The 14,092-nt window shown below is 41.5% G+C and overlaps 1 protein-coding gene across 2 annotated transcripts in view; it reads right to left on the bottom strand.

Annotated features, from left to right (window-relative positions):
* Positions 1 to 14,092, bottom strand: part of LOC120372915 (histone acetyltransferase p300-like) — a 123,187-nt gene that overhangs the window by 53,013 nt on the left and 56,082 nt on the right. The window lies entirely within an intron of this gene.

Below are 14,092 nucleotides of genomic sequence, written 5' to 3'. Positions count from 1 at the left end.
CTCAAGTGAGTATTTTCCCCTATTTAATAGTCATTTTTCGTTAAGCAAATACTGATTCCTTTGCCAATCCGTGCACATTGCAACTTGTATATTTCTAGGTCATCAGAGGCCAACGTGTGTATCAACTCTGATAATTTCTTGGATCAGCTGTTATAAGCTCCTCCTGTTTCCTCTCCAACAATGCCACCAAGACCAGAGAGGCAGGAGAAAAGAACAGAGGAGAGAAGTTACTTACCTTTTACAGTAACTGGAGTTCAAGATATATGTCCTTACGGGTGCTCCACTTTGAATGTGTCTGTGCCCCATGTGCCTTCAGTGGAGATTTTCTGTAGCAGTGCCTATTAGGCTAATGCATGTGCTGTACACATACTCCTGCTCTGTACCAAGGATATGTGGGTTTGCATGGGCGAATTGCCCTCAGTTCCTTCTCCATCACAAAGCCCTAAAGAGATAAGACTCTGAAGCAGAGAAGGAGGAAGGCAGGCAGGGTACTGGAGCACACATAGGGACTCATCTCAAAGAACTCCAATTACTGTACAAGGTAAGTAACCTCCTCTTCTTCAAGTAGTCTCTCTGTGGGCATCAACCACCAGAATTCCTAGCAGTACCCACTGAAGGAGACAGACTGAGTGTCAACACCCCTAAGGCTGTCTGTAAGACAGCAAAGTCAAAATCAGCATTCTATGTGATAGAATAGTGTCTACGGAAAGTGAATTGAAGCTCACATAGCAGTCTTGAATATTTCCATAACAAACAAGTCCTTTAGCCGAGCCCCAGACATGGAGTATGATCTTGTAGAATTGATAACGACTTTAGAGGGGGAGAGAATGTTAGCAGCCACATAACAGGTGAATACGCAACCAGAAACCCACTGGGTTGTCACCGCTAGCTCTGTCCACAACAGAAAAACAATCTCAGGGAGGGATTAAGAAAAGTCAAGACCTGCCCAGATAATAAGCCAACATTCTTCTGACATCTGATATGAAGAACAGCTTCCTGTTTTGACTGATGTAGAATATGGGGAGATGAAAGGATTGATTGACATGAAAATTTGAAGTAATATTGGGTAAGAAGCATAGAATGGTCAAAGAAACTATCTTTGAAAACAATGGAATATGGAGGGTCAGCCACTAAAGCTCACAGTTCTCCACCGCTTTAGGCAGAGATAATAGCCATTAGGAATGCTGCTTTTATGGAGGGGTTCAGAAGCAAGCAGATCACTAACACTATAAAGGGTGGTTTCATCAAAGCACTGAAAACTAAATTTAAGTCCCAGGAGGGAGTAAGGTGTCTAATACTAGAGAAGAGGATTGACAGATCCTGTATAAATCTTGACACTGCAAGATGAACAAATACTGAGAAGCCTTGTACTGGAGAATGGAATGCTGTAATGGCAGCTAGGTGAACTGACAGAACTCAAAGCAAGTTCTGCTTTCTTCAAAAAGTAAATAAGTATTCTAATACCTCAAGGTGGGAGAATCAATAGGAGACAAATTATGGTGAACACATCAATGACAACTTCAGAAATGGAAAAAAGGTTTTAAATCTTTCTAATGGAATCTTCCCTACTGTTCAGTAGAATCTCCTGAACCCCTATGGCAGTAAGATAGTACTAGCTCCGAGAACCATCTAGGTATCAGGCCTTGAGCCACAGTGTGTTCAGGTTGGTTTGAAGGACATTCCCTGAGTCCTGTGTGAGAAGACCAGGCATCAGCAGAAGATTGATAGCTGGTCAGGAGAAGACGAAAAGGAAACCAAATTTGTCATCTCAGCCAAGTTGGTGCAAACAAGATGACCGTGGCTTTATCTTGCTTGGTTTTGTTTAAGACCCTGAGGATTAGTGGCATTGGAGGAAACACATATAGGAGTTTCTTTGCCCAGGAAAGGAGATAGGCATTGCCCAGAGAATGGTGGCCCAACCTTCCCCTTGAACAGAACTGCACAGGTTTTTGATTGGCTAGGAGGGCAAAAATCCGTTATTGGAAATCCCAGGCAAGAAATATCAGAGTCCAGCTCTGTCTAGTTCCCACTAAGTGAAGCACCTGCTGAGACTGTCACCTTCAGTGTTTCGGTGGGTAGGCAGACTGCCGAGATCAGAATATTGTGAGCTATGCACCAGTTCTGTAATTTCATGGCTTCTGTGGAGAGGGAAAGAGAATCTTGCTCCCCCTTGTCTATAATAGTACATACTGGCCCTGCGCTCTGTCACTGTGTGGACTGACTGGTCTTGAATCATGAATAGAAAGTGCAGACAGGCATGCCTGATAGCTTTGAGTTCCAGAACACTGATGCGTAAGGTGGACTCTTGGGCAGACCCTCTGCCTTGGACAATATGCTCCTAAAGAAGAGTTCCCCCATTCAAAGGAGGACATATCAAGCTATCACATGAGAAGGTGGCTGAACTGGACCCTCAAACAAACTTTTTTGGATTCTTCCACCATTCAAGGGAAACTGGAATATGACGGGGATTAGAGACCTGAAGCAGGCTTGGAAGCAACATAGATGCAGTTGAGCATGAAATCTGATAAAAGGTACATGCTGCAGGCATGATCTGGCAGTGACTTGAGAACAGATCCGAATTCACAATCAGATGTGACAGCGCAAGGAACCTGGCAGATAAGCTCTGGTTGCGTTAGTGTTTCAAATAGCCCCTAAAATCTCTATCTTTTGTAAAGGTAAGAGGACTTCCTGAAGTTGAGCTGAAGACCAATACTGCTGAACAGAGACAAAGCCAAGAATGCTGCTAATCTGTGTAGGTATATCACTTGAGAAGCCAGTCGTCAAAGTAGGGGTAGATGATTACTCACCATTGACAAAAGTTATGCAGTTACTGCTGCCATCACTTTTGTAAATACCTGGGAGCAGTAGCTAACCCCAAAAGGAAGGATGAGATATTGGCAATAGTCTTCCACATCATGAAGTGTAGAAATTTCCTGTGAGAAGGATGTATCACAATATGAAAACATCCTGAAGGTTGCGGATCAGGAAACAGTCCCTCAGATCCAGAGATGGAATGATGGCTGCCAGTGGTATCCTGAATTTCCGTCACCTTGACAAAAGTATTCAACATCCATAGATCTAGAATCAGTCTCCATCTACCCTTCTATTTGGGAACAGAAGTCCTTAGAATAGAGCCCCTTTCCTTGTATTGAGTAGGAACTGCTCCTGAACAGAGAAGGGACAACCTCTTGCTTCAGAGAAGGTTTATGAGAGGGGTCCCTCCAAAGGGAAGGGAAAGGGAGAATGGAATGGAACTGAAAGGAGTAACCCAAAGTTGTTACAACTTCCAACAATCATCTGTCAGAGATACTCCGCTCTCATGAGGCGTGAAAAATGGAAGAGATGATCTCCAAAAGGTGGAAAGTTGGGTAACATGATGCAGCAAGAGGCCTGGATCGGCATGTTCGTGCTCCTCAATTCAGTCAAAAAGAATATTTGGCTATCCTTGGGCTCCTGAGTTGAGGTTGCTGTAGCAGATGGTCTCTGCCAACCTTCTGAATCTATCATGACCATCTAGTGTGACCTCCTGCACATTGCAGGCCACAGAACCTCACCCCCCAATTCGTGTAATAGACCCCTAACCTCTGACGAGTTACTGAAGTCCTCAAACCATGGTTTAGAGACTTCAAGTTATAGAGAACCCACGATTTATACTAATCTAAACCTGCAAGTGACTTGTTCCCCATGCTGCAGAGAAGACAAAAACACCCCAGAATATCTGCCAGTATTGCTCTGGCGAAAATTCCTTCCAGACCCCAAACATGGCAATCAGTTAGACCCAGAGCATGTGGGCAAGACCCACCAGCCAGACACCTAGGAAAATATTCTCTGTAGTAACTCAGAGCCCTCCCCATCTAGTGTCCCATCACCAGCCATTGGAGTTATTTGCTGCTAGCAGTTGCAGATTGGCTACATGCTATCGTAGTCAGTCGCATCATACGATCCCCTCCATAAAACTTATCACGCTCAGTCTTGAAGCCAATTAGATTTTTTGCCCCCACTGCTCCCCTAAGAAGGCTGTTCCAGAACTTCACTCCTCTGAGGGTTAGAAACTTTTGCCTAATTTCAAGCCTAAACTTGCTGACGGCCAATTTATATCCATTTGTTCTTGTGTCCACACTGGCACTTAACTTAAAATAACTTTCCTTATGAAATCTGGGGTTTATTCTAGGTGGCACTGACAATCTATGGAAAGCAGAGAATTGAGAAGGGCGTGATCTCTGGAGCGGCCTGAGATAGACTAAACCTCTTTATTTGCAGGCATAGATATACCCAGAAAGTGAAGGGTCCTCCTGAAGTCCTCTAAAGTATGCAGCAAATTGTCTATGGTGTCACTGAATAATTTTAGAACATCTAAAAGGAGGTCCCTCTACAGTGTTCAGTCATCACAATTTCCTGTGATGTCCAAAAGCTACGATACCCTGTGCATTACTACTGCCTTAGCAATGGAATGAAAAGCCTGCAGGGTTGCTATAGCCAAGAGCTGCCCTTTTGCAATGATGGCTTGAAGTTGCTCTTTGCACTTTTGTGGTATATGTTCAATTTAAAAAACAAGAACTAAACTTGGTATAATTAGTATCACTATTTTGCTACAATTGGGTGACAGTTACAATTCAGAACTAAACATAAGGACACAATAATGGCCATATTGGTTCAGATCAATAGTCCATCTAGCCCAGCATCCTGTCTTTGACAGGAGCCGGTGCCAGATGCTTCAGAGGGAACAACCAGAATGGGCAATTGATCCATCCCGTCATCCATTCCCATCTTCTGGCAGTCAGATGTTTATGGACAGCCTGAGCACGGGGTTGCACATTGACCACCTTGGCTAATAGCCACTGACAGAGGTATCCTCCATGAACTTATCCAATTCTTTTTTGAAGTTACAATTTTGACTTTCACAAATATCCCCCGGCAACAAATTTCACAGGTTGACTATGTATCGCGTGAGATAGTACTTCCTTAAATTAGTTTTACACATGCTTTCTATTAATTTCATTTGGTGACCCTGGGTTCGTATGTTATGTGAAGGAATAAATAATTCCTCATTCACTGTCTCCACACTATTCATGATTTTATAGACCTCTATTATATCCTCTCTCTCACCTCTAAGATGAACAGTCCCAGTCTTTTTAAACCCTCCTCATATGAAAGCTGTTCCATACCCCAATCATTTTTTATTTTTGTTGTCCTTCTCTGTACTTTAGCCAATTTAATATATTTTTTGAGAGATGGTGACTAGAACTGTGCAGAATTCAAGGGGTTGGTGTACCATGGATTTATATAGTTTCATCATGATATTTTCTCTTATCTATCCCCTCCCTAATGGTTTCTAACACTATTTGCTTGTTTAACTGCTGCTGCACACCAAGCAGATTTTTTCAGAGAGCTATTAACAATGCCTCAGATTTCTTGAGTGGTAACAGCTAATGTAGATCCCGTCATTTTCTATGGATAGTTGAGATTACATTTTCCAATGTGCATTACTTTGCATTTATCAACACCAAGTTTCACCTGTCATCCTGTTGCCCAATTACCCAATATTGTGAGATCCCTCTCTTAACTACCTTGAATAATTTTGTATTGTCTGCAACTTTACCACCTCATTAAATTAAATTTCCCCCTTTCCAGATCATTTAGGAATATGTTGAACACCACTGGTCCCAGTATCGATCCTTGGGGTCCCTGCTCTGTTTACCCCTCTCCATTGTAAAAACAGGATTTATTCCTACCCTTTGTTTCCTATCTTTTAACCAATCACTGATTCATGAGAGGAACTTCCCTCTTATCCCAGGACTGCCTACTTTGCTTAAGAGCCTTTGGTGAATGACCTTAAAGGCATTCTGAAAGTTCAAGTACACTATATCAACTGGATCACCCATGTCTAAGTGTGTTGATACCAATCTATTAGAATTCTGTGAGGGTAAGACATGATTTCCCTTTACAAAAAGCCATGATTACTCTTCCTCAACGAATCATGTTAAGTGACTGATAATTCTATTCTTTACTATAGTAACAACCAACATGCCTGGTACTCAAGTTAGGCTTACTGGTCTGTAATTGTCAGAATTTCCTTTAAAAAAAAATCAGCATCACATTAGCTATTTGCCAGTCATCTGGTATAGAGTCTGATTTAAGCAACAGGTTACACAGCACAGTTAATAGTTCTGCAGTTTCATATACAAGTTCCTTCAGAGCTCTTGGGCAAGTACCATCTGCCTGGTCCTGGTGACTTACTGTTTATTTTATCAATTTGTTCCCAAACCACCTCTATAGACACTTCAATCTTGGACAATTCCTCAGATTTCTGACCTAAAAAGAATGGCTCAGGTATGGGACTCTCCCTCACATCCTCTGCAGTGAAGACCAATGAAAAGAATTCATTTAGCTTCTCTTCAACAGCCTTGCCTTTTTTGAGTGCTCTATTAGCACTCTATCATCCAGTGGCCCCACTGATTGTTTCACAGGCATCCTGCTTCTGCTGTAAAACTGTAGAAGAGTAATCCATATGAGCACTGGGCACTTTAAAAAACCCTCTTGCCAGTAGGTAGCCCAGGGATCCTAGTATGTCCACTGGGAAGACGTGTACGTACGTGAGAGAGAGAGAGAGAGAGAGAATGAATGAATGAATGGAGAGGACATCCTGGGTTGGTCGTACCAGGTGAGATGTTTGGTGGGCTTTAATGGTAGAAGCCTGAGTCTCTCTCCCCCACAGGTCAGGTTCTGGAGAGTCAAACATAGGTAGTCAGTCAGCAGAATCCTGCACAGAAATCAGAGAGTCTAAAGTACTCACTACCTCTTTATAGTCTAGTGGAGAGGCAGGTGGAAAGAGAAGTAACTAGTATCTTTCAGAAAGTGCCAGTACTGGTGATCTAGGCAGTCTCTGCAAAAGGTGGGATATGAAGTATACCACCAGTTGTGGTACTGGAAGTCTCAAATGCCAAGGAGACTTTGGCTCCTTGGAAATAAATGGGTCCTCTGAGAATCTCAATTCCTGCAGTACCAGGTGAGCCAGCGTGGTGACATGGTGAGTCCCAGCCATAAAGGTGTGAGGTATCCAGAGTCGGATGACTGTATCCATACTCGCTGTACTGATGCTCTAGGTATGAGCAAGGCAGTGGAAGATGAAGAGTGTGCTGCCTTCTTACTAGAGTTCTTAGGATTGGTAGTCTCTCACCCAAGTTCCGAAGTCAATTGTTCTACAATTTTTAATGACACTTCTAGATCCTGCAAATATAACAAGACAGTCAGGATATTTTGTGTTCTAATCCAGAAGAGGTTTTGATGCCTTCTACCAAAGGGCTGTTTCTCAGACTTATTGTGAATAGCTCTATTGACAGAGCAAACAGGACAGATTATGACGCAACCCTGTCTTGCACCTCTAGACAAACTAAAAGGAGGCAATTCATTACCATTAATCAAAGCAGATGCTTGAGGATCAGCACATGGGACCAACATACCCACAGAAACCAAACCTTACCAAAATCTGTTTGAGGTTCTCCTACTCCAGCCAGTCAAAGGTTTTCACAACATTCAAAGAAAGTACCACCAGGAGGAATTGTTAGAAATAATGATCACATTTAGAGTTCTTATATATAAATGCCTGCCAGCAACAAACCAGACAAGTCAGGATGAACACATCTGGGCAAGATGACATTGTTTGCTACCATCCTAGCATAAATTTTAGCATCCACATTAAATTTAAGAAATAGGTATGTATGATGCACAATTGGCAAGATCTTTTCCTTCTTTAGGAATGACCGCAATTTTTGCCTCTTTCCATGAATTTGGTGTCTTGCTCCCCTGCAATATACAGCAGAACTTCAGCATTACGAACACCAGAGTTATGTATTGACCACACCTCAGTTGGAACCAGAAGTACAAAATCAGGCAGTAGCGGGAGGGGGAGGATATCAAATCACAAATACAGTACAGAACTGTGTTAAATTACTAAAAAAATCAAGGGAAAGCAGCATTTTTCTTCTGCATAGGAAAATTTCAAAGCTACACAAAGTCAATGTTCAGTTGTAAACTTTTGAAAGAATAATAGTAATGTTTTGTTCAGAGTTACAACAACCTCCATTCTTGAGGTGTTCATAACTCTTGAGGTTTTACTGTACCATTAATCAATTCAGTTACAACAGAAACCAACAGTTGGCTTTAGAGCTCTAATACTTCACAGGAAACCCATCAAGACCTGGAGCTTTATTGGATTTTGAATTCTTAATTACAACTTCAACCTCTTCTGCAGCAATTAGCTTACCAAGAGCGGCCATATCAGCCTCAAAACCAAGATAGCGTCACACTCCTCAAATGTGTGTTTATAAGTTCAGGATTTGGAGGTTCAATACAAAGTATGGAAAAGTTTCAGAGATCTATTTGATGCCAGTTACTAAGTCTCCCTTTTTATTTCTAATCAGAGGGATGGACAATTTATCCTGTTTCTTTTTTACTTTATTGCCCTTTTCATAATAGTTTTATTTAAATATATCTAAGTGTTTGCTCAGCCTTATCTGTCTGTAACGAGTTAATCTTCCCTCTTTACCTTTATTATATTCTTCGACACTTTTAGATCCTATAGATTTATGTCAACCTTCTTTATCCAAACTGTCTTCAAGAGCTCTCATCTTGTTGAGGTAGGATCAGGGGCGGCTCTAGCAATTTCGCCGCCCCAAGCACGGCAGCATGCCACAGGGCGCACTCTGGCGGTCGCCGGTCCCGCGGCTCCGGTGAACCTCCTGCAGACGTCCCTGCGGAGGGTCCGCCGGAACCACGGGACCAGCGGACCCTCCTGCAGACGTGCCTGCGGAGGGTCCGCCGGAGCCGCCTGCTGCCCTCCCGACGACCGGCGGAGCGCCCCCCGCGGCATGCCGCCCTAAGCACGCGCTTGGCGTGCTGGGGCCTGGAGCCGGCCCTGGGTAGGATGCTTTATTTATAAGGATCCCTCTCAATACTACCTTTCTAGCACTCAAGAGGACATTTTCAATTATCCCTTTTTTATTGCCTATTTTTGAAAATTTTCTTCCAGCTCTTGAATTCTATGGGGTTAGGGGAAGGATCACACAATAAGGCTCTACTTAACAGCTAGGACTTTCATTTTTTTCATGATCTAGTATGTGCAGGTGCACAATCAGACCAAGTTATAAATCTCAGATTAGCTCTTTTGACTAAATTAGCGAAGTCCTAGAAACAAAAGTCGTATTAGTCCTGGAATAAAATCCACGAGTAACAGAATAATATCTATAGTCAGATTTACGATCAATTCTTAAATTCTGAGCCCCAACTTTTTAATACAATCTTTTCTATTAAAACACAATTAACACCTGCTTCTGTTCTCTAATCCCTCTTTTCTTTCTCTCCTCCCTCTCTATGAATTCCCCCATATATGCCTGGATCCCATGGCCATATTAGGTCCCTGCTGGGGGGAAGGAGGGAGCTGTTTTATGTATATATGTTAACCTTATCTTTCAGCTCACTTATTCTACAGTGGAAAATTTTAAGATGACCCTTCAACTAAAATAAATTTTGGAATATTTGTGCTATCTGTAGAGTTACATTTAATTCCATGTGGGCAAATCTGGGTCTTCTGCTATTTTGTTATTAACTTTGTTTAGAATATAAGTCACAACATTAAACTAACTATATTATATGCATTAAATATACTGTATCCACAGTTTCCATATATCTGTATCCCTTTGCAATAAATGACTATTATATCCATGTTACAATGACAATGTCTTAGTCTACATACTAATCTTATTCTTCTGGATCTGAACTGTTTCTTTGGCTCTCGTTTGTCCTGTTGTCTTAATGATACATCATCTTTCGGAGCTATTCTGGCTCTTTGATCTCATTGATTCCCAGTGATTTCTTGGTGACTTGTGGCACTAATGTTTTCGATCCCATTCAGATTGTCCATAAGTATCTCTTCCCCCTTTTCTGGATCTGAGACAGACATACATCTGTCCTTCCATTTAAAAGAACAGTCTATATGGAATCCCCACCTGTATCTTATATTGTTCTAAGAACTGTGGTTACATGGTATAGTTCTCTTTACTTTCTAAGGGTTGAGGTTACCATATCTGGGAAAATTTGTATGGGCTGGTTGAGAATCATCAGTGGTTCAGCTCCCGTCCTCACTGCTCTCAGTATTGTATCCTTGTCTTGATAGTAGTGTAGACAGAATCAAATCTCTTGGTCTGGAGCCTGCTAGAAGCCTGGAGAAAGGGATCTGTGAGCCCTTTCAATATGAATGTAATTCTTATTGCCCAGTTTTAGTATTTTCCATGACATACCATCCAATGTGTCCAGAATACCTTTAAATCCTTATGTTATTCTTGTGTTCTCTACTTTCCATGTCCTCTAGCTTTAATTCTATTTTCTCTTTTCAATTCTGATTCTTTTGAGATTAAAAGTGCTGTCCAATTGCTCATTTAATCATGCTTCCACATCTGATGTGGAATATTTTACCATTAATCTCATTTCATTTTTTGATATCTTTAATGAAAGCCTGGAACTCTTCCCTCATCATCTTATTCATCTTTTGATTCCTAATAGCAGGTCCATCAGGTCACCCTTTGTGACTGGGGCTTCGCTACCCACCTCCACAGTCTGTTTGCTGGAAGTGGAGATACTCTTTCATGGACATGTCTTTGTTCTGCAGGGACAGATCTTTGTACTGGAGGATTCCTTTCCCTTCCCAGACATCTAGAACATCCTTCCTCCTTGCCTATTGTGCCTCTCCCCCAAGATGGTTGCCACCACGCTCCCCCTTTCCAAAATGGCCACTGCCACACTTCCTCCCCCAGCCACACTAGTACAATTTTTTTTAAAATAAGTTCTGCAGGCTAATGGCACTGGATTCTTTTGCTGGATTTTCTCCCTCAAAAGCTGCTCTCTGGGACTGGGATCTGGCCAATTCTCTTCACCCTTTTTCTCTTTCCAAAACTAGCTCCATGGATGCTTATTCATATTTAGGGCACAGAACTGTTGATTCAGACTGGCTTTGTTCTTTTTATCTTCTTAAATTGTTTTCTTTTACTCTCCCCTTTATTGCAGAGCTGGAGTTAGCAACCATCTTGTTTGCTATTTTAGCCACACTCCCTCCACTAGTTTATGCAGTGTGTTGTGTGTCAGTCCCAAGACTAAACTCTGCTATTCAGATAAACTACAATTCCATGGACAATTCATCTGGTGATAATGGCAGATCTAAGACAGGAGAGAGTTATAAAACACAAACCTCCATAACAAAGAAAGCCATGGTCCATCTACATTGGTATACTGTTTGACAAGAGCTAGTGCTGTCAGAGGAAGGGTTCAGTTATATGTTTCTGTAATAGTAAAATACTACAGCATGGAAAAAGGACATTTCTTTCTAATCTCAGACGGTGATCAACCCTGAAGCCTGAAGGTTGTAATTTTTCTAACATTTAGTTGCAGATACCAGTTTTAAATCATTTGTGTAATCCTATTTTGATCTGTCTCAATGTTCTTCACTAGAGAGTTCCAAATATGGGATTATGTGGGGAAAATCCAGGAAGTGAGGAAGCCTACAATAAAAGAGAATCAGTGATCCTGCTGATTTAAGGAAATTTCAAAGATTCCCAGCCCTGGCAGCTTTATTTTCCACTGTAAAGTTATTCCTGTGCTATGTCTTTGACCTACAGAAGTCTCTTCACACAATGAAAATTTCTTCTTGGTTTTACTGTTGTTGCCTTTAACTTCACCCTTTACCCATAACAGAACAGAAAGGCATTTGGTTAACAGAGTGCTCACTGGGCCTTCTTATTTACTGCCATCATTTCTCTCCAAGTAAAAAGCAAAATTTTAAATTTCTCAATTCCTCACCTGCCGTCGCTCATGCCAAGGCCTGAATTTGTTAGCCTTCTAAAGACCCATTCTATTTCTACTATTTCTCTGACAAAACTGAGCACAGCATTTGAGGGGAGGTCAAACCTATCTGACAAATCTACATGAACATCAGTATTTACCTCAATGAGTGGCTAAGTCAGTAAAAATTCCATGTTAACTTGCAAAGCTATTCAGAAGGCATGTCGGGCTGCTCATAAGTTATGGTTGGGAGAGGAAAGAATACCAGAAACTGACAATCCCTAATTTAAGAGGCTATTAAGTATCTAAAGAAGGATGACATTCACAAAGGAATACATAAAGTTGGAGTCCCACGTCCAATCAGGCTCCCATCATAGTGCTGGCTCTTTAAAAATGATGCTATTATTATGAATGGTGTATTCCTACAAATTTGGGTGTGCTTGAGAGGGACATGGGTGAACAAATCAATGACAACTGGTTTGAAGAGGATTCAATGGGCCAATTTCTCAATAAGAGCTTTGAAATTGTACCTCTTGACACCACCAAGGGAGGAGATTTTCAGAAGTTTACCATTTTACCCATCAAGCACAATCTAGATAAGGATTACTCCCCCATCTTGATCAGCTCCAACTGGCTAGTCTTCATAAACGCTATTCTTTACCGACTGTGGCAGAATAGCTGGACAACAGCAAAAATCATTCACAAGTTTTCAAGATACTAGTGGAGGAGGGGAAGAGAGGAGTTTCATCTTCATGATGTACAAAGGTTTGAAAGTTTAAGGTCTTATGGTTGGTTGTTTTACTTCAAAATATTTTGGTTTGTTGGAAGATTTTTTTTCTCTTTTAGAATCGGAGAACTGAAGAAAGCTCTCATCTAAAGGGGTTGTGGTACTCAAAACTTCCACAAGGAGCTTTCCTTTCAAAAATCCGATGGGAATCTGAGTCAAACAGGTATTATAAAATGATGTTTTATTGTCTGTCTAAAAATCTTCCTCTCAACTGTTCAGGTTTCAGTTTCTTCTAGGAGAACATGAGATTAGTCATTCAGGCTTGATTCTCCCAGCATAATAACCAAAACTGGAAAAAAGGGGACACACTCTTGCAGGCTACCTTCAAAGTCAAGTAAAGTATCCATCAGCCATCTGCAAACTACAGCAGCATTTTGCATTTATAGAAACAAGCATGAGAAAAAAAGGTTTGTTCTTATGAAGCTATATTGTATGCCAACAGCAAGGCCAAGCATGAGAATAAGAGCAGACCAAGGTTGAGGAAAATCAACATTAATTCAGGGCAGAACTATGTCCTTTGGTGTTATCTACAGTCTTCATATTCAGAGATGACAATAGCACAGATTGGCTAAAATGAAGAGAATTTGAGGATAAAAGGAGCCACACTGAGGTAGTGCAGTCTAATTTCTCTCCACTAACCTAATAATAATAATAAAGGACAACATGAATCTCAACAGGCTCTCCAGAAACTTCAGAGAGCAACTGTCCTTGGAAACGGGATTTAGCTCTAGCACACACTTCTCCTATGACTAGAGAATAGGAAAATATTCTCCAGAAAATAGTCTAGAGACACGAGGAAAGCCATATCAATCGGAATAGGTTGGGAAGCCCTTGATATTCACCAATTGAACTTTAAATGCACCACATAGGTTACTTCACAGAAAACAATAAAATTTGCTTATTCTGGGCTTTTCACCTGGGTAAAAACCACCAAAGAATGGCTATGCTAATCTCAAAGCATCCATTTAATTTGCATTAGATTTTTTTTTGGTTAAATGAGGTTATTCAAATGCACCATCTTTTTGCCAAGAGTAGTCACACTGGAGTGGCATGGAACAAATATTTTACTTTTGTGTATTTGCACTTAATGCAAGCATGAATGCACATGGACTGCTACAGGGCCACATGAGAATCTCATCATCTCAGTGTGTCGCATTTAAAAGGTTTTATTCTGAAGTGTTTTAAAGATACACAGCTATGTATTTTTTTTAAAGTCGTAAATGAAAGAGCACTCTGAGTCTGGGGCAACTGGAAGGAGGAGCCCCAGGTGTTGGGGGATGAGTGGCAGGAGGCCTAAGTGGGAGAAGAGTTGGGGAGCCATTACCTTTTTCCCTGGACTTAAAGAGTTACTGTTAACTTTTGGGATGAGGGAACATTCCACCTCTTCTCTTCCCAGAGGGGAGTCTCAGGAGAGAAAGCTCATCTCCCTCTGGGGCTCCCTGCTCCCCCTGTCCTTTACTACTCTTCTGGGCTGGT

The sequence above is a fragment of the Mauremys reevesii genome, linkage group 1 (assembly GCF_016161935.1).
Source record: "Mauremys reevesii isolate NIE-2019 linkage group 1, ASM1616193v1, whole genome shotgun sequence".
NCBI lineage: Eukaryota > Metazoa > Chordata > Testudines > Geoemydidae > Mauremys > Mauremys reevesii.
Note: the sequence above shows the minus strand (reverse complement) of the source record. Positions and strands in the feature narration are given on the sequence as shown.